The 21,226-nt window shown below is 40.0% G+C and overlaps 1 long non-coding RNA gene across 1 annotated transcript; it reads left to right on the top strand.

Annotated features, from left to right (window-relative positions):
- The first annotated feature begins 7,537 nt into the window (after positions 1-7,537).
- Positions 7,538-20,995, top strand: LOC108448760. The gene is made up of 3 exons (XR_001864775.1): positions 7,538-7,753; positions 17,933-18,062; positions 18,253-20,995. It is a non-coding gene; the product is annotated as an uncharacterized LOC108448760 (long non-coding RNA).
- Positions 20,996-21,226: the final 231 nt, after the last annotated feature.

Genomic DNA, 21,226 nt, shown 5'->3' with positions numbered 1-21,226 from the left:
CACCTGGTGGTGTTTCTGTGAAAGGCTGGGAATCGTAGTCATGTCAGACAATATTGCCATTATGAACAACCCATACAGCCTCCCTTTCGCAATTCTACCTTTCCCTTTTATCCTATATCCTATTATCCTCAGTGTATTCCTAATCCGTTCTTTCACTCATGCTTTCCCTCACAATACCATGCCTTTACCAATTGTTTTCCCAAAAATCCCTTTCCCATGCTGAGTGGGGGATGACAAGGCGGGGAGGGGATTAACTATTGTTGTTTAGAGTTCCAACAGGTACAAATGGAAGAAACCCTCTCCTGCCTCAGTTTCCCCACAAAACATGCTCAGAGAGTCCTGTCTCCCTTCTGCCAGCCCTAAGATGTTCCAAAGAAAAAATCTGTTTGGACATTTAGAGACTCAGGACGGTGGCTTGTTTTCTTTTGAAATTGTTATCTTATGTTTATCCAGTTGTTTTCAATGTTAAGTTTTAAATCTCTTTTAGTTAAAACAAAAGGGTGAAGTGTTGGGGTTCCTCCCTCCTGGCGTGGGGTCCTGGGACAGGGGACCCTGGAGTAGAGGCATGGCCTACAGTTTCCTTACTCCCTGGTGAATCCCATTCCCCATTGGTTGTTTTGTGTTCCCCTGGGTGGGGAGGACCCTGGTTGTCCCGTGATTGTGACAGTTCTTCGGCAGTCCCCTGGCCATGTAGCTGGAAAATAAAGATCTCTGAAACTTCTATCAAGAATTGGTCCCTATTTCTTTCCATGGGCCTTGCTGTCTATATATGTTGCAGAAATCCCCACTGCAACAAGAGCCTTGCTGCCTATGGATTTGATCGATTAGGATGGGGCAACACTGCTTCTCTGAAGGTCTTGGTGTTGTCACAAGTGGTGTGGCCAAGAAGTGTGCAAACACTTAAGGAAGTATCAGCAGCTTGATGTTTGCTGCTTGATGTGCCCTCATGGGACTTGTAAAAACGCATAAGGACAGTTCTGTGTAGGCAACAGAGTTGCCTTCTCCAAATCAGGATGAAGGGGAAAAATCTGAGGGGATGCCATGGATGATGTGGTCATCCATCTGCTGGTCACTTATATTTCAGATAAATATTCAAAACCTCATAAACAGGGGTTTCCTCATTGGCACAGTGAAGATGTAGAAAATCTTTTTTACAACTAGAGGACTTAGGGACAGAACTTTTACTTGAGGTGTTGTGAAATTGAGAGCAAGGAACACATGCCAAATTCTTCCATTCCAGTGGGGGTTCTCATCCAGTAGATCTAGTGTTAGACGTGAAACACCATGGCACTCTTATCTTTTCTTGCTGCACAAAGCCCATTAAAAATTTAGTTTAAAAGAAAATGGCACTTTAAATTATTTTGGTTTTAACAATTAAGGGTTAAGGAATAGACTTTGAAATCTATAAAACCAAGCGTATTTTCAGATTTCGCAATGAAATGTTTTACTTGTGCATCAACATAAGATCACAAGGCCCACCTCACAATTGAGACCTCCAAGCCCTTGAGGTTCAGTTTTCACTGTTTTTTGATAGCAGCAGACAAAAGAAATCTTTCAGCATAATTTGAAGTAACCACAACTGATCAGAAAATGCTCATAAGTTCTAAATGTTACCTTTACAGTAGTTTATCCCAAATTAGAACTGACTCTGTTTTTCATTCAGCACATGGCAGTAACTCTTACTTTCAGGTACAGCATAACATTTTAGCCTGTTGCTTTTGTTTTCCTTTGCATAGATAGAGGCAGTTTGAAAGGTAAACATAGCAGTCAACATCAGCTCTGCTTAGCAGGGAACTGAACTTGGACCTCAGCTCTCTTAGACTGCCTTGTAAGGGATCCTGTTGAATACAGGGTTGCCTGTTTTTCCATTTGAGTATATTCTCATTTTCATTGGTATACAGGAAGCCTGATAGGAGCAGGAATATGCACCAGTTAATTTGTATGATTTGATATATAGGTTTTCATAAGGTTGAAACAAGCCACAGGAGGTCAAGCAGTGCATTGGTGAGAATCAGTGTACTTGAGTTGATAAGATGAGCAGTAACATTTTTCCACAGTGTACGAAAGAGGATGCTATCAGTGCAGCACTGCCATTATAGCAGCTTGAGTGCTCACTGTTGCTGTGGGTGTTTTTTTCCCTTTACCTCCCTTATTCCCAAGATGACAGCAGCAGCCACATTCAAAAGCTCTTATCTCCAGTCTGCAGATGGGGAAGAGAAGCGTGTGGTATGCTAAGGGTGAAATTCTCAACAGAGATTAGGAAGTTACTTAGGTGCCTAACTCCTGTTTTCAGGAGTGATACAGGGCCTTTTTAAAGCAGCTGCTCTGTTCACAAGAAACTAATCTACTTAGTTACTGCAGGAAGCATGCAGCTTTATATTAGTCATACAACAAAGAGGATGAAGGGAAAGTTCCACAGAACAGACAGGAAACAAGAGACAGGGAAGAAAGCAGCTCTATCCTTTATCTCATCGGGCAACTGGCTGACTCCCTGTTGATCCCTTTCTTATTCCTAGTTTATGAACAAAAATATGTTTATGAAGCTTTTTTTTTTTTTTTAATTTCAGATGGCAAGGGTTGCTTTCTTTTACATTACCTTTTACTCTCCGAGTCTCTCAGCTCTGTAGATTCTCCTAGTGTTTGGTGTTGCCAGAAGGCTGAAATCCTCCTGACTTCCTTCAGAACATCATTAGTAAAAGTAAAGGACTCTTGAGCTCCATGTCACTTCATAAGCCAACCCTGTCCTGACATTTCCTTAGAGTTCAAACACTAGTGTAATGCTTTTTGAATAACAAGGGTCCAGCTTCCTCCAGAATGATATACGTCCTGCTGGAGAGAGCACATAGCTCATGAAACAACTGACACAGGTCAGGTTCTTCTGGCTTAACTCTTTCTTTGGAATGATATACACAAACTAATTTTGAAAAGCTTATTTTACTGTTCTTTCACCATCTTAGCTTAAGATTAAATCTGAATGAGTTCTTGTCATCCTTTTCACTCAAAACTGATGAAGGTCTGCTCTTGACAGAGCTCATGGAGTTAGACAGCATCTAAAAAAGGAATTGATTTGTCCAGACTGTTTTTAACTATTTATTCACCTCACTCTTAAAAAATGTATGATCTGGAACAGGGATGTTTGATAATATTTTGTTCCATTCTTATTTCAGGGGAGCTTTAGAGTCTGGGTAGGGCCTGTCACTGGTCCTCCAGAAGACCATATTTAAGAAAGATTTGTCTGAGCTCTCTGTTGGAGATTGGTTGGTTGTCAAGGTTTTCCTATGTCCTTCTAAGCCCCTGGAACATGCAGCTGCCGCTAATACAGACATGCAGAGTCTATCTCGTGGCAAAATTCAGGCATTCATGAGAACAAAGAGTCACCAGGATTAAAACCTGCCATATCTAACACTGCACATGCTTTCTCCAGCTCTGTACACTTATCAGCTGTGGCTTTCACAATCACGTGGCTGAAGTGCAGATAACTCATCTTGTCCGGAGAGTTAAAGATGACTGCAGTGCCCCACAGCCCCTGTTGGTGTCACAGCTCTGCTCCACTGCTCCTGCCCTCGCCCCAGGAGCTCACAGCACATGCTGCTGCCTTTGAGACAGAAAAGAAGATAGAGAGGTGAGAACATACCCATTTTTTGCTATTTTTCATATTATACTACAAAACTCTGCAAGCTACATAGGATGAACAAGACAAGATTCATGCTTTTCCCAGATTTGTATATGCCAAGCTATGTTCCATGTGATTGAGATTCATTCAGATATCATGAGCTTGTCTTTCATGGAAAAAAGTTTTGTCTTTTCCTTGGTCCTGTAGCCTAACTCTGTGCTTTAGTCCCAAAGCAGCACCCACTGTTTCCCGACACTGAGTCCTACCTGCCTTCAGTTTTCGCAGTGCCACCTATAATGATGGCAAATACTCAACATCACTTCTGGTTGAGACCATTGTCAATCCTCACTGGAACAGCCTGGATAGGGATGTTTTCCATGGCTGTATAAAAAAATCCCAGAGCTTAATGACAGTCTAGTGATAATACAGCACTTTCCTTACAGGTACTCCATTTTCTTCAGTTCGTCTCTAACCTAGCTTGCTAGTATGCAGTAAATTTGCACAGGTAAAACCAAGCTGTCTTTTTATGGACTGCTTATCTCAATCAGTTTCCTCTGAGGTAATAAACAGTTCTGATTTCTGGTGTGACTCCTGACATTCACATTATGCCCTCAGCCCTACTTCAGAAGAGCTGAATACACATCCAAGAGTTCTTGATGTGTGTGCTTTGTAAGGAACTGAGATTGAATTTTCCTAGTGATTTTGTACTTTTCCTAGAGAGTTTTTTTATTTTTGCTTTTGGGGTGTCAGGTTTACCAGAAGGAAGACAGGACATAATCAGTGAGTCAGTACTGAATTTACAAATTCTTCTCAATTCATCCACCTATTTCTTTCCACATGTAGCCTAATCACACAGTAGCAGAAGCTTCTGTACCTGCATCCATCATTCCTCTGCTACAGGCAAGAGACAACCTTACACCCCTTTAGCATCTGGCATGTACCAGCTCCTCTGTGTGTTTCAGCTTTGAAACCTAAAATGCTGAGAGCTTTTTTTCACCTTTAGGGCCTTGAATCCATACCCTTTAGCTAGAAATATTCTTTGATGTTTATTTTACCATTTTCTGGCTAAATACCCTTGCTTGAGGCATTTAGTTATATTTGATTCTGAGACATTTTAATTTAACTAACTGATTAGATGTTAACTCTCCTGTGACAGAAGCACACATTAGGAACCAGGGCCCATTCTGTTATATTACTGTATTTTCATTCCTTTGAGCTGTTCTTGCTATGTGGGTGCAAATCTTAAGTCATTCAGTGCTTACAGTGCTGTTGTTAACCATTCTGCTTTAAGGCCTCTGCAGCACTTCTAATTTTGTTTACAGATGCAAAGAGGTGCCTGAGCTCTTACCTTCTGTTGCTAAAGAAAGTGTTACAGGAAGTTAAGGAAGTCTTAAAACTCAAACTTGTGTCTGTTCCTTTAAAAATCTGACTCTAAGAGCTTGTGGCCCACTGAACAGCATCCCCATGCTTCCAAAAAATGTGGCAGTGTGTACATTTTGTGGCAATAAAAGATTGGCACTTCACATAGGAACATTTGGAAATGACAGAAGGAATATACCTTTAATGCTGGTACTGAGATACAGTAGGATTGCTAAGGCCGCAGTCACTGTGGTTAACTTCAGGGTGTTTTAAAGAACAAAAGGTACTTCCAGACATGCCTGAACCCTCCAAGCATCTCTGTTGCCTCGTGACTTTGATTAGGGAGGAACCAGTGCTCCTGAATTGTGACTTAGCAGTCATGCTTAAATGACTTAATCCTAGTTATTAGTTGGGATAAAGTCAGAGCGAACAGATTTATAAAAGTGTGCAAATCCAAGTATGATGTTTGGAGATGAACTTGGAATGAAAAAAATGTCCATGCAGAAATGTGCTTAGCACCATATCTAAATATTAAGCTGTTGCATGATAAATGTGCCTTGTTAAAAGGTTATTGCACAATACTGCAGCATTCAGTCATGGAGGTTTTGTCGGTTTTTTCCCCAAACATGAATAACTGCCTACATTAACAGGCAGTTTTGAATGCATGCTTCTGATAGAATTTGCGAAAAAATCCCTGAGAAAATACTTACCTGACCAGACAGATTGCTTTCCAATGATGTGACTTGCTGTCAGTCTCCCGAGGAACAAGACTTCTGCCTGATAGCTAGAGTACGGTCACATACTGTCAAATGTTTGTCACATGAAAAAGGAGAAGGAGAAGGGTTGCAAAAATTATCTCAAGTAGAATCTAAGAGCCGGTGTTGAGTTTGGGGAGAGACAGAAGCAGAGTTATTGACATGGTTATATTTCTTACCTGATAAAGTACTGTTGTTTCGTTGTGTATTAATTTTCGTTTACTCATCATGTGACCTTTTTTTAAAGGACAAAAAATGGGATAAAAAATGGTAGTTTCAGAAGTTTGCTGTCTAGATTTTAATCCAATATTATGTTTAAAAAAGTTATTTGTCTGTATGTAAAATACGCAGAATACGTTAAAACTGCAAAGTGTATATATTCCAAATGTTGCCATACTTCTTTACAGTGGTTTATACACAGCCTTGCCAGTTACATTTTTCTTCTTTCCCTTTTCAAAAGCGAAATAGCAAAAGCAAAAAACAGCTAAAAACTCTTGTTCTGAATAGACAGGCATTGTTTACTCATGCTATGTAATTTCTTTTTTCCTTTTTTTCATGTGTGATTTTTCCTATAGGAGACACATATAAGGTACCAGTGTGGCTTGACTCTGATTCTGTGGGCAAGTTACAGAAGAGAAGCTCAGTGTTGGGATTTGTATTCTCAGGTCACAGAGGAAGAAACCTGAAACTTGAAAAAAACCTCTGAATATCCTTTGGGTTTGTGCAGAGGCTTTTTAATTGCAAATTCAAATGGTCAGCTCAATTAAATTTGTAATCCTGGGATGAGTATTCATAGTCCATTTGAAATTCTTCTGATACTTTCAAGTTAAGACAAAAAAAAAAAAGTAGATTAGTAACAATATTTTAACAAGTATTAGCCAATTAGCAGGTCCTGGTTTTCTATTTGATTTCTCACTGCAGTGTCTAGAAGAAAGGAATTAATTAATGAATTAAGTGCTTCAACATTATTTATTTTAAAGATTTGTAGCAAGATCCAAGATGTGTGGGTGTCAGAAACGGAACATCTCTGAGGCAATTTGTCAGTTTAACACATATTTATCCCACCAATGCCCTTGCAAGGAGTGCTACACTTGTGAAATTGTTGTATGATATCTGTACAAATCCACTGACTTCAATCAAACACATATTTTCCACAAGTAATTCCTTATAAGAATGCTCAAAACAGCAGAGCTGGAAATCAAAACAGTAAGTTCTTTGAGGCTCCTACCTCAACTGAAATACGCAGGAAATTTCTGGTGGGATGCAAATTAAATAGAGAGCACTCTCTGTTCTCTAGGAGAAGGAAAAAACTGAATTCTGAAATGCCAAGAAGAATCCTGCCCTCAGGCTTGCTTCCTTCCAAATTTGATTTCTTGCTGTTTCAGATTAACTTAGAATAAGTACCTAAGTTATTGGATGCCCATAAAAGGTCATCCTTTTGAATGTATTTGATATTTACAGAATTTTCATACGTGGTTCGTTTTTTCCTTTGCTCTTTAGTACTGCTGATATGCCTTGTGCATCGCTCTGAGAATACTAATCCACTCAATGGAAATGACATATTTCTGATGTCAGTAATTGCATTGTTCAATATCAAGTGCAATGATCTCTGGAAATATTTCTGTTTAAATATCAACTACCACTCTAAAATGTCAAAATTTTAATTAGTCTCTGTTTAGAGAACTCATGCTGAGTGTACACAAAGTGGATCTTGTTTCTGTACCTCACAGAAGGTCCATTCCAAACCCCAATGAACTCTACAGGAGTTCTTACCTTTTCAAAGCAGGTAAGATCAAGACCATCGCGTCTTTGCAGTTCCAGGACATTCAGTGCTTTCTCTGCTTTTCTAATTCAGGTAATGTTTTCATGTGGCTGCGATTTTCAAGCCCAGTGGATAAAATTAAAAACAATAAGAAGCTTATTTGTGCACTCGGAGGAACTCAACGCTGTGCAATTGTTTGGAAGTTTGGATTGCCTATTCATGGCAAGTAGCATCTGCGCTCAATTACACTCCATCCATCAGGAGGTAAGGCCTTCAGAAGTAATGAAAGCATCTAAGAGATGATTTGCACTAGACAGTAATTTCTCAGGCAGACAATTGGGTTGATTCATAGGTATTGGAGAAGGGAAATTTTTCCAGATGAAATGGAAATTATTTCATGAAACATCTCAGGATTTCACAGAAAGAAGGGGAGTATTATACCAATTATTCTCTATAAAATGAGTTTGGTAACACACCATCATCTAAAAACGAAAGTGAAAGGTTGCTAAATTGGATATTTAGATTTCACTAATGAGAATGGAGGGAGTTGATGAATGTTGAATCACTCCTTGGCACTTTTTAAACAAAGATTATCATTCATTCTCTTTTTTGAACTGACAGATGATGTTTCATGTTGAAATTAAGCTTCATGACTTTTGATCAAGCCTGCTGAAAATAGCATTCTGCTGCCTAAACTGCATATTCTGTTATAACACTTTGCACTGAGAGTCATGGGATGATAATTTGGGATGCTCTGCAATCCTCTGCCTTTTTGAGGGATTTGAGCTTTTTGTTTGAGGCATATGTGCCACGACATGGCTGCATCACATTACCCAACAATGAATTTAAATGCTTAAAACCAAAAATATTTCTATTTAGTATTCTTTTGTTTGCTTAATGCTATCTCGAGAAAATATGTGGTACATGTCCACGCTGAATTTTGTGTACCATGTTAAAACCAGGCCACTGCCTTGCCAGATATTACCTGACTAATATTTATCTTTGATAATCACCTCAAAGGTGTTGCAGAGCTCAATTGCAGAGGTCGGGACCTACCAGGACATTTACACTTTGGGATGCTACCAAGGGAAATTGAGGCTCTTGTTTCCCTCTCATCAGTGCCAGACAAATTGATGTCCTTTGTAGAGTTGTGTTCCAAATACAGTCATTAGTTCACATTTTGGGCAATAATATTCAGGACAGACTCCATTCTTAGTTTAAAATTTCCTCTTGGAATTATGATCTTTTGAGTAGTTTGTCAAAAAATAGATGTTCTGTTTCAGCCATCCATGTTGAATTTGTGTGGCCTTTGCATCTCCTAAAAGCAGGGCAGTGGAACACTAAATTAGCCAATCTGGCATAGCAGACAAGACAGGACAAAGGTGATATTCCCTCCTGAGCTGGGAAGCAGTTGAATTTCTCTTGCCCTCAGCTACATCACTGCTTGTTCCTTCCTTGTGACTCCTTTTCTTAACATGGAATTTACACTCTCCAGATAATAATAGCCAGTGTGATGAGCTGCTTAAACCCCTTCCCTCACTTCCCCCGTAACTGGGGTTTGTCATGGCTGGACTTCAGACTGAAGAGAGCATCTGGTTATAACTAAAAACCTCAGAGGTGCTATATATGCAACTGTTTAAAAAGTAAATGCTCTTTTTTGTGTGTTCTGCGTGTCCATACATAACTGTGGAAAGATTATAAGAAGGTAGAATTGAGGAGAAGTTTTCCTGCAAGGAGGACAGAATTGCGAGGCACAAGCTTGGAAATGGCTCTCAGGATTTTTGGAGGATTTTTTCTTGTGGGTGTAGGCAAATGCACAGGATTATCTGGTGGGCTTTGTGTGTCTCGTTTTTATTGACCAAAGAGGAAAGAAAATACTGAGGCTACTCATTCATTTGTAGGAAATACAAGATAAACAGTCCAAAAAGTGCTTTGGTTACTAGTCAAAAGGACAAATGAGAAGGAAGCAGTTAGCTGGGTAATCAGATTGCAATATTTTGTTGGTGTTTCCTGCAGGAGTATATTGGAAATGTTAATTTAGATCTAAACTAAGAAGTGAAAGAAAGAGATTAAAATGTCTCAGAAAAACAATCAGATAGTAATTGTGAAAGAAAATCATAATCCATTGACCGAATTTGAATAAGAGCTAATAGTTCTGTCCATTTACTCTGAGAGTTAATCCAGTGTTTTCCATTACTAGTCTGAAAACTTGCATAACATACAAGAATCCTAAAAGTTTGTCAGCCTTTTTTTTTGTTTTGGTTGTTATTGGTACTACTTTGCAGCATCTGAAATGGCAGACCTTTGACTTAAATTAAGATTTCTGAACACAGATGTCCCACAAATAATGCATTAAAAAATTACCAGAGTGAAATAATTTATTTCCTTTGGATACCATCCTGTCTGTGCCACATTTAACAAATGAACTATCACCCACTGAAGTATTTTCATATATCCACTGGGAGATTTAGCGAGGCAAGATAATAATTGCTTTTCTTCCACCTCTAAAATAGAAGATACCTTTTTTATTTTTAACTGAAATATGAAATCAAGTGTGCAAACTAGATGGGTGCTGTTAAAAAAAACCATCAGGCTGGATATGGCTCCCTGTCACATTGCTTGGTCAACAGCAGTTTTCACAGTGAGATTCCTACATCTTCACAACTGTTCCATCATCCCACCACATCCTACATCTTCTTTCTCTTGAAACAGATGATACACCAGAAGCTTTCCCCAGTGAGACTAATTTCTGCAAATCAGTCAATGGCACGGTGTCTGATGCACACAAATGCACTGGGTATAATGGAAGGCCTTTTCCTCAAGAATTTATCAGAACGTTGAGTGGAAGTGTTAACAGCAGGTCAGGTGTTCCATGTGGGGTAGCTGTTTTCCTGAAAGTAATCTTGCTGGCCCCTGTGCTGTTGTTTGGGAACAGACCCACGTTCTCAGGAAGGTCCTGCATAGTGGCTGACAAACTCTTCATTCTGTGATTTTTCATTCTCACCATAATGTGGGGTTTTTCCAGAGTTCTTGAGTTAGTAGTACCCTGATTTATAACCCCACAGTATGAGCATTCTTGAAGGTATGGACAAAGACTGTTCTGGATGCTTTCTATGAAAAAAGGTGTTTTGGGGTTTTTCTTAAACAACTATTTTAAGAATGGCAAATCGTAGCAGGAAACACCAAAATATAAGATATCCAAAAGAAATTTGGCAGAGAAAATTTAATAAGAGATCCCTATTCTGTGCTCATGGATGGTCTGTCTGATCTTGTTCCTTGCATTCAGTTAGAGCTAACTACTGTTTCTTCAGTTCATAATTCAGTTCAGCATTGTGCCTATGCTTCACTAACAAAAATTCCTCATGGAGAACAATGTTTTCAATAAACATAACAGGCTAAATCCTTGGATCATAACTAAGTCTTTGTCGAGCAAATCATACTTCCCCACCCTTTCCTCTTTTTCCATGAGTGTTTGCTTTGTAGTCCCATTTATATTGCCTCCATACATTCCTGGGAAAGCCTCCCATTCCTCATTTTGTTCTTCCCGAGTTGTAGCCTGCAGAAGCAAGTCCCAGACAGTGCTCCCCAAACAGCCAGCAGGTAACTTACCTATTTTTCAAAGCTAGGTCGTGAGAAGTACACATTCATTATTGCCCAATTTAGAAGCAAATTTTCTGGTCCCTCTGTTTAACTGAGTTTACCCTTGATCTTGGACTGCTTACCTTTTTTCTGAATATAAGTAGAAGTTCTTTTTCTTCTTGTTTGGGAAAAAGAGAAAAGAAAGAATATATCTTAGGAAACATTGGAAATGTCCCCTCTGTATTTTTTCTCCTTCTTTTGGAGTGCTCATGCTGAACTCCAAGTGAACTGGTGAGAGGGATCTGTTTATGTTCTTTTCCACGCACAACTTTTTTTTTTGGTTTTGAGGGAAATGGCATCTATTTATCCAGAGAGTTCTATGTGGGCTCTTGTCAATGAGCACATTCTACAGTCAGGAAAGGAGCCAGACAGGTATTTGTATCGTTCGTAGGAACAGCTTCACTGAGAGCTCTCATGTAAACACAGCTCCTGACAGTGTGGAGTAGCACAGACACAAGAGCAGCAGGCTGCTGATTAATGAGCTGTTGAGTGGCGGTGGATGCCTGTGAGTCTGCTGCACATCTCTGGAAATGTAAGATAACCAGGTCTGCAGTGATCAGCACACCTCTTACACATCGTTATTTGATCTCTAAACTGTCAGCAGTGTAGGCAGCAAACTACAGACTACAGGCATCGCTTGAGATGTGCTTGGGCACGTATTTCAGGAATGCAGGGAAAAAAAGTGTAGCCAATGCCCTCCAAATAAATACATTTGCTCTTTGTTTATGGAGCTCAGAGCAAGGACAATCTCTCTCTGTGCACACTGAGATCACATGGCTCGTGGAAAAGCTGGAGCCAGTGGTCTCAATATAAGACCAAGTTGGCTAGATCAGAAATATGACATTTGATTACAGGAAGAAATATTACATAAATTGGTCGAGCATTGAACAGACTTATGGCTGTCAGCTCAGATGATTCTGGAACAGTATATCAGAGAGAGATAATTGTATAATCGTGAGGCTGAAAGCAGTAAACCCTCTCATTGCCTGTGCTGGCTGCCTTGGCCACGTGGGAGATTCTCACAGCAATTTGAGAATAAAGGCATTATATCAGCATCGCTCAAGGAGATGAGAGCAGACATCTATTGCTCCTTTAAGCAGCTGTTGTATTCCATATCCATCAGAGGATCTCTATGGTGCTTTAGCTTGAAATTTAAATCAGGAAGTGGCCAGCTACTGACTTTGCCTATGGGTGTCAGCTCCAAAGGATCCAGGAGGAGATTTGGTAACAGTTAAATATTCCAAGCCCTAGTGTTCACATAAGAACAGTGTAACAGAGTGGCACAGAGTTTGTAAATACCGCAGTGGGAATGCTTCTTAATAGAGCACATTTCTTCAGCTGAGATTAGAGAGAGAAAACTGTTAACTCCTATTTTTAATAAACTAATATCTGTGTAAGATTTCCAGGCTGCTCGGTACAAAAGTGGATTGTTGGTACATTTTCCAGGAACTGGACCAATAAAGGAATTAATAAAGCAGCGCATCATTAAGTAGACTCTCGCTTCAACTCATAAAAGACCATTAAAACAGACTAATCTAATTTTCTTCATAATAGAAAACATAGAACTTGCAAGAAATAATTTTAATGGAAAGATACTTTTATAGAATGCACCACTGCTGCTGGTTATTTGTTTGAATGATTGATTTCCTTCAACATTTAAAAATATTGCACTCTATTTCGAGTCTAAATCATGTTTCAATTTTCAGCACAGCTTCTTTCAGATTAAGTAATCACTTTTACAAGACTTTTTCAATAAGAAGGTATGCTTAATTGCAATAAGCTCATCTTTTAGCATGATCCTTATATATTTTGACCCCCACTATAGTGTTATAAGCATTTATATCTCTTCATTAATTCCATAGCTCTGCTCTGCACCAGCTGCATTTTCCATCCCTGAAACACGCTGAAGGGTCTGAGAAGGATCTTGCCAATGGCTGTAAAAGAAACTAACCTGTCACAAGACAAAAGAAGCTGCGTTCTCAGAAACTGATAGCTACTTTAAAGTTAGAAAACAGTCAGAAGAAATGATCTATTTTTGCAATGAAATTAGATGCTAGAATGATTGCTATTTAACATATTTATGGGTGATGGAAAAGAGATGAATAGAAAGCTTTCTGATGATGGAGAGTATCAAAACTGAGGATGGCATAGACCATTGTTCTACCATCTCACAGTGCCAAGCAAGGAGCAGCTGAAATTCAATATTGATCAATAAAAAGCCATGCACACAGGGGAAAGCAAACAAACAAATAAACAAAAAACCTTCATATATATCATGGTAGTTCTAAATATGCCATTATTGAAAGAGAATTATAAACTTATCTGTAGTTTCCTGTAAATGTTAGCTTGGTCTTAGTTAGTGGGCAGGACAGTGAAGGTGTTAGGAAATACTGAAAAAGAAGAGATGAAGCATCACTATACAGCTCCATGTGGTTTTGGGGATCTGACATTTCAATTTATTCTACAAGTCTGCTCACCTCACTCTAGAAAAGGACATAATAACCTAGAAGGACACAGACAATAATTAGTGGTACAGAATACCTTCTGTATGCAGAGGAAGTGAAATAACGAAGACTCTATAGCTTAGAAATCAAATTAGTACAAATGGTTATTATAGAGGTCTATACCATCCTGAATGGCACAGGGCAAGTGTTGAGGGAATGATTATTCATGGTCCAAAGGACATAAAATAAGGCACATGAAATGAAATGATCAGGAGGACAGCTGATATTGAATGAAGGCAACTTTTTTGTTATATGCATAATTAAGCTGAGAAACTCACACCCACTGATTTTTTTCAGATGCCACAAGTTTTGATCGGTTCCAAATGATTAAATAAGTGATGGAGAGTTGGATAATTGTGATACCATTGAAGCAACTGTCAGTTTGGGAACTGCTGGAAGCTTAGAGGCAGGGAAGGTATTGCTCTGTCAAGGCTAAAATACTTCTGGGCCTCTGTGAGTTGCTGAATTGTTAAATGCCAAATACTGGGCTAAATGAAAGTTTCATCTGACTTTTGCAGCCAGCCCAACAATCTTTAGATGTCTGGTGCAAATTCAAAATTCGAGTGTGCAGTCAATCTGCCAAATTAAATATTATTTCAGCTTGTATGGAATATTTCTCTGTTTAAATACATTATTGTAACCTTGGTTACAACGTGACACCAGAGCCCAAATCCTCATGAGCTCCAGGGAGAAATTTTCCATAAATTCAGTCCGTTATCTAATTATTGGTTGTATTTGAAGTCCAGGTTAGTTTTACCTTTATTTTACCCAACTTCATATTCAGGATGACTGATCCATGAGTATTCATGGCTGCAGCAAGTCTGGAAAAGATTTCCTTTTAATCTGGCTCTGGTCTGGACTTCCATGGCATTTAAGCAGCCATGATCTGGGCTGTGTATCTGTGGGCAGACCATGACCACTGTGTATCTGCATTTTATAAATCCAGTAATGCTGCATGTTGTGCCTTATCTATTTGCTGTTTGAAGTTTAATCATTAATCATTCAGTAGTCTTCTCCAGTAAGTGTTCTGATTACCCACTCTTCCCTTTTGCACTGCTCTAACCCAAACAATGTTGTTTGTTCACAGGTTTTTTGTATGTTAAAGTAACTAGAAGGAATACAGACAGCCCACAATGTGGTTTGGGTATTTTTTTAAAAATATTTATTTCAGTATTATTTTTCTGTTTAAATCATGGTAGGAAAGCAAAGATTATCTTGTGTACAGCTGTGGTCTTGTCTCTGCTCTGCCTTTGTACTATTGACAGTTTTGGATGGTTTTATTGGACTATGAATGGGAAAGACCTTATGTTGGTTTGTATTGTCCCTGTGTATTTAAATTGTATGTATTTCTGGAGGTCCCACAAGTATCCCTCACTAGTACATTGAACCTCGTGGGGAAAACTGTTTTTCTCTCTATGGAGTTGTAACTCACACCTTTCAGGTGTAGTGGAAAACAGCAGGATATGTCTCTACTGAAGCTTTTTGGTTTCTCCTCTGCTCATATTAATATTTGTTACTGTTATGTACTTCCAGATCATGTGTCCTGTGGGGTGTTAGATCTGTTTATCTCATCTTTAAAATTCTACCTATTGAGTGAATGTAGGAGAGATTATCACATTTATGATAAGAGAGCAAACACTTTTTTACAGCATTAAGTTCTCTGTCAGTTCTCAAAGACATGGATAAAGATGCAGAAGGGCAAATAAAATCAGTGATGTTATTGGGACTGCCTGCCACTCTTCGGAAGTTTAGCAAAATTTTTTGAATGTGCTTTACCAATATGTTGGGGGGCAAAAAAAAATAGTGGGAAATGAAGATGTGCTCTTCACCAGTCTGCAGTCAGTGAAATTAGTGTATTCTCTCTGACTGTCATGAGTGAAGACCCAATCTAATTTGAGGGCCTGTCCCAAAAATTCTTGAGACATAAAAGCAATAAACTGCTGCTGACTCATAAAGAGTCTTCTGCTGCCAAAGAAAAAAGAAAAAAATTAAAAAGGCTTTTGCATGGCAACAGCAGTAGTTGTGATGGGCAATGATAAGAGGAGAAAAAAATACCTTTCTGGTACTTATAGTTTCAAAGTATCTCAAAGATTGCATCAGATTGCATTGCTCTTTCCTGTTGCTGCCTGTTCCGAGCTTCCCCTCCCCCGTCCCAAAGACATGTGCTCCGAGCTCCTTTGTTCCAAGTGCGGGCAAAGCCAAATGTAACTCAGACTCTTCAGCAGTGTCTGATTGGCCGCTCACCCCGGGTCTGCCCCCAGTCCTCCCCTTTCCCCTTCTCCTAATAAAGATGCTCCAGGATAACCCCAAAAACCTAATACCAATTCACAATGAGCAGGATGGGGCACAGCATGGCCTGAAAAGACAGTGTCAAAGGTTTCTAACAATCTACTTGTATGAATTTTAAATCCTTAACTAAAGGCACCAAATGGTAGAATACTGAACTGGTGCTTTCATTTATATTCCTGTTGCTGCCTGTTCCGAGCTTCCCCTCCCCCGTCCCAAAGACATGTGCTCCGAGCTCCTTTGTTCCAAGTGCGGGCAAAGCCAAATGTAACTCAGACTCTTTAGCAGTGTCTGATTGGCCGCTCACCCCGGGTCCGCCCCCAGTCCTCCCCTTTCCCCTTCTCCTAATAAAGATGCTCGAGGGGAGGCAAATGCCCTCTCTCAGCTCAGCTATCTTCCTGTGAACATCTCTGGTTGTCTGTCTCATTTGAAAGCTTCCAACTGCAGGGAATTGAGCGGGCAGGGAGCTATATTTCTCCCTCTTTGCTTCTGCTGATGGTATTTGTTCTGCAGCTGATTCAGGTACCGATTTTAGAGCTACTAAAGTGCTAGATCGCCCGTGCTACCTCTCAAGGCTGCTCGAGGCTTTCTAAGGCATTGAAATACAAGCACTAGCCGGTATAAAGCTGAAAAGATACCTTCCACACTTTCCCATTCCAAAACTTCAGTGTCTCCTATGGACTCTGCTTAAGCTGAAGTTTCTAAGAGTTCAGAGGCATGATACTGACTGTGAAGAGTTACCAAAAAAAAGTTAAACGTTGCCCTTTGCCCACAATATGCTTCACACTGATACCAGAGAGAATTGTTCTTATGTGTGAATATCTGACTGCCTGTTTATCGCTGACAGATCAGAATTCATAACCTCAGACCTCCCCAGCTGGAACTGGGGTTACTATCTGGAGCACTTTATTTTAATGACTACATGTCTTCATAACTGAATTTGGGACTGTGAGCTTTTTATTGTGTTGGAAAAGACTGATGTTAGTGCTTTCGAAAATTATTTCAGGAATACTGAATAGCAAAGGCAGAGAGGAAAAAAAATCACTTTTGAGAGGCCAATCCTTTGATCCTACTGTTGTCCCCATATGCAATCAGCTGAGACAGGGGAAGCTGGAGAGGCTGGCTCAGTGTTGGGGTCAGAACTGCTCTGAGCTGGCAGGCGGCACCTGATGGATGCTGTCAGGGATGACAGCACATCCTGGATTCCCAGCTTTGGCTGGAACAGTCAGTGTGGAGCTGGACCAGGCTGGCAGAGCCTCATCACTGCCAGGGGACTCAAGATTTTGTCTAATCACTTCAGTGTGACGGACAGCCATGGTGCCACGGGGGCCCTTCCCTCAGCGGGAGCTGCACAGAGCTAATGTGGGGATGCATTAACTTGTCTGACCTGCAAACAGAGAATGAGGCTGAGGAGGGAAATCCCTGCTCAAGAAAAATGCATAGTCTGCTGTGTTGCATAGAAAATGTTTGAATATTCATTAAGTGTGCCTAGGATTTTATGTTATTAATTGAGATCTTCGAGATTTTTTACCCTATGTTTCTCCTGTAAGTCCTGTTCCTAATTTAGATGGAATATGCCATATATTATGGAAAGAAAGTCTTTCTAAAACCCATCCTGGCCTTTTATCTATGGTAGGAAAGTCAGTGACTGGAAACACTTGAGCTTCTGACAGATTCTTAGCTATTTTCAGGTGTCAGAGTAGGGGATCATAAAATGTGACCTTATTTTCATGTAGCATGGTGCATGCATTCTGTAAAGCTGGTAAAACAAAAACCCATCAGTCCTTATTGAAATATCTACCTAGAGTTTTGACACTGCAAATGCTGTTTAAAAGTTAACTTTTCAATTATCCAGTTAAGGCAATGATAAAGGCCCAGAAGTAATGACCACAATACAATAGAAAAAAGGTTGCTTTTTCAGTTCTAAAATAATCACATTTCAAAAACAATTGTTAAAATCAGTTACTGAATGTGATATGCCATGTAACTTTTCTTTCATTTGACTTGGTTTCAGACTATTTTTTGAGTGGAGGAAGGAAGACATTAACCTAGCACAAGGAACTCAAGGGAATTATCAAGAATGTCTGTGCCCCCTTTGCCATTCTAAACCCAAGGGAATCATCAAGCAGGGAACCCACAGCCTTGTAAGTCTATTTTATACACATACTTATGGTATGACAGTCACAAATGTCTATATTCCTTTTGCCTGGTCTTAGAATTGGTTAAATGACACCAGCAGTTCAGAGTCTTCTGTCCTGACACCCAAGCAGAGGTCCTGCTCTGCTGTGTCCACCTTTGAATGTCAGTGCCTTGATTCCCTTGTCTCTCTTCCAGAAAGGACAGTGATGCTGCTGAAATTCCAAAGGAATGAAGCAAAAAGAAATTGGATGTTAGTAGCCACTGTTCAATACTGCCAAAAGTAATATCTTGTGAGATTCTTCCTGAAATCACAGAGGAGAATTTCACCTCCATCTGGCTGGCTAGTGAAATCCCAGCTGTGCAGATCTCTGCTTCATTATATCCTGTAAGCACTGCAGGATTGCCTTGCCATCTTGTTTTACACCCCAAGGATCTGGATGAGCAACCCTTCACTGAAGTTCGTATCTTGCAAAGCATTGCCTTGAGTAATCCTTGACTCCAAGCGTTAGACGGCTCCCCCCAGCTGCAGTACATGCCACACTCAAAAGGACAGGGCCAGGGCACTGTAACAGAAAGCTGGGGACAGTGTGAATGGGGAACTGGTGGCAAGGTCTGGCTGTGGAAGCACCAGAGAGACAAACAGCAGGAAAGAGGCTCTCAGAATGGCTGCTGTTAACCCACCAGGGTCAGTGTTAACTCACACCTTCAGAATGCCAGCACATCCCCTCACAGTCTCATAAGGCACCTGGCTTGGAGGCAAAGGACTGTGATGACTCCCAAAGATTCCAGAGCTGGGACAGGATGGAGACACTCCTCACTGTCTGCTCCAGAAGCTCTCGGAAACACAAATCCCAAACCTGAACATTGTTGCAGCATACCAAGGGCTACAGAGATGTGGCAGGGATTTGACAGCGGCCATCGCTTGTCCTGCCTGTCCTCTCAACAGAACCTGCACAGGAGCACTGGGATGCCTGGCCACCAGCTGGACTGTGTGATCATCCCTGCCCTGACAGCTGGACAGAGTTCTTGGGCATCCCAGCACCCAGTGCTGGTGACTATGAGTCTCTCCGAGCCAGAGCGAGGTCTGTTTTGTTTCAGGTTTTAATTTTAAGATCTCCTGTAGGATCTCAGGTGGACATTTGCTCTATATTGTTGATACAGTGTTGCAACAGTCTTTCCTATGCAGATGCACACACACAAAAAACCGCCCAGGAATGTGCTTAATCGTGTCTGTTTTAAATGGGCATAATCCATACCACGACCCCAGGATCTGAGCAGAAGCTCTTCTTTAGAGTCAGTCATTCAAAACTTTCCTCTGAGAACCCTCCCAGCCATTTATCAAATACTTTAAAGTTATGTGGTCCAAACCACTTTTGGCAGTGCACGCATGTATACATTTATTAATATGTGTATATTCATTTAATTCTTGCCAACTTCTGCCTTATTAATGAAATCCCTGTATGCTGAAACAATGACCTTTACATTATCAATTCAAGGATTTACAAAACAGATGGTGGAGACAAAAAAAAAAGGAAAAAGGGAATAAAAAAGGCAACAAGTGAAATCCCAGCTTGTCTGGCCACAAGGACCAAAGCATACTTATCAAAATAATCCTGGAAAGCTGGCTGGGGTAGCAAAACCCTATGGGCTTAGTTGTGTTTCAACTCAAGGGTACCGTTTAACTTATTAGCACCTCCTCTTCTGCTGCGGGTAAATAGTGTGCAGAAATCTGTCTGATGGTGGTGATGAGGTACTTCACATTAGGGAGCAAGAATCAGGATTCATAGGATTTGTGCTGTTTGCAGGATTCAGGATCCATACTGGTGCTGAATAGAGATTGTGATGTAAGGGAAGGAAAAGTGGCACTACTGTGGCTGCAACAAAGGTGCTTAATAGATGTAAACAAGACAAGTTCTGTGGGTTTAAGCAGCAGAAGAGACATGAAAAAGGTTTGTGACAGAAGGCTTATCTGTTTTTCCAAGTCCATTGGTTGCTCCTGTTACAAGGAATTGCCTTGTTATTAAACTCTGCAAGAAATTAAAGAGGAAAAAAGCCTTAAACTGTCATTAATGTGTGTGACTGTTTTTCCAAGTTTTGGAGGAGGCTTCTGAACTGGCCTCAGAAAGGATTCCTACTTGTTTTTGTCCTTAATGCTGAGTCTAAGAAATTGATTTGTGCATTCTCTTTTTCTTTCTTGTTAAAATAATGCTGACTTTTGTATTGCTTAAGCAAGAGAACTCCAGAGCAGTAATTTTCTGGGGTTTATTTATCAAGAACTAGGAGATATGTTATCTATACTTCATATATAGAGGTATTATACACTCCAAACCTGTCTACAGATTTCTGCTCCTGGGATTTGCAATTGAGGTGTAGAGCCTGACACTTTCTAAATGACCCCATTCAGATAAATATGATAACCAACAGAATAAAGGTATGATACAAAAGTAAAGAGGGACTGAAATAAAGTTGATGACAGAGAAGCTGGAATGAATGTTGTAGAAAAATTTCTTATATTTTTCTCGCCCTTTGTTCCTCCCAGCTTGCCTTGCCTATTTCTGATGTATTTTTATCCCATGTCTGTTTCCTGCTTTCTAAATCTTGTCTTGAGTATGAAAGAATAAGAGATGGAGATTTAGACTCAAACCTGTTTGCCAGAAAGGACAGTCCTTGTGGGCAGAGAGACAGCTTACCAATGGATTGCACAACTTTGGCTTTCTCCTGCTGTAGCTTTCATTTCAGGTGAACTTACTGTGGATTCTCTGCAGTGTGAGAGCAGAATTTATCTGGCCTATTGTGCTATATTAGTGAGGTGCTGGCAGTGTATTCCTAGCACAAATAAAACATAAACGACATTTTTAATTAGTTTTCTGCCACACCATCCAATATTAAAAATAGTCATTTTCAAATGCATTTGTCACCTTGATATTTTTCTGGAGAGGCAGTTGTCAATAACACTGAAACTATCAGTAACTTTCCAAAGATCATTTCTTATAGGCCTAAAAAAAAGTAGCAAATCTATTATTCTTCAGAATGGTAGAAGGAAAAAGACTTTATATTTGTCCAAAGTTGAAACTAAGATATAGCTTATTTGAGTTAGGACCTACTGGACTCTTGATTGATAGGATCAAAGTCAGAGCAGACCTTCTTTGTCAAGTTCAAGATTTGTCTT

The sequence above is a fragment of the Corvus brachyrhynchos genome, unplaced genomic scaffold (genome assembly GCF_000691975.1).
Source record: "Corvus brachyrhynchos isolate BGI_N302 unplaced genomic scaffold, ASM69197v1 scaffold98, whole genome shotgun sequence".
NCBI classification, from domain to species: Eukaryota; Metazoa; Chordata; class Aves; order Passeriformes; family Corvidae; genus Corvus; species Corvus brachyrhynchos.
The sequence above is the reverse complement of the archived record's forward strand: the minus strand, read 5'-3'. Positions and strand labels throughout refer to the sequence as shown.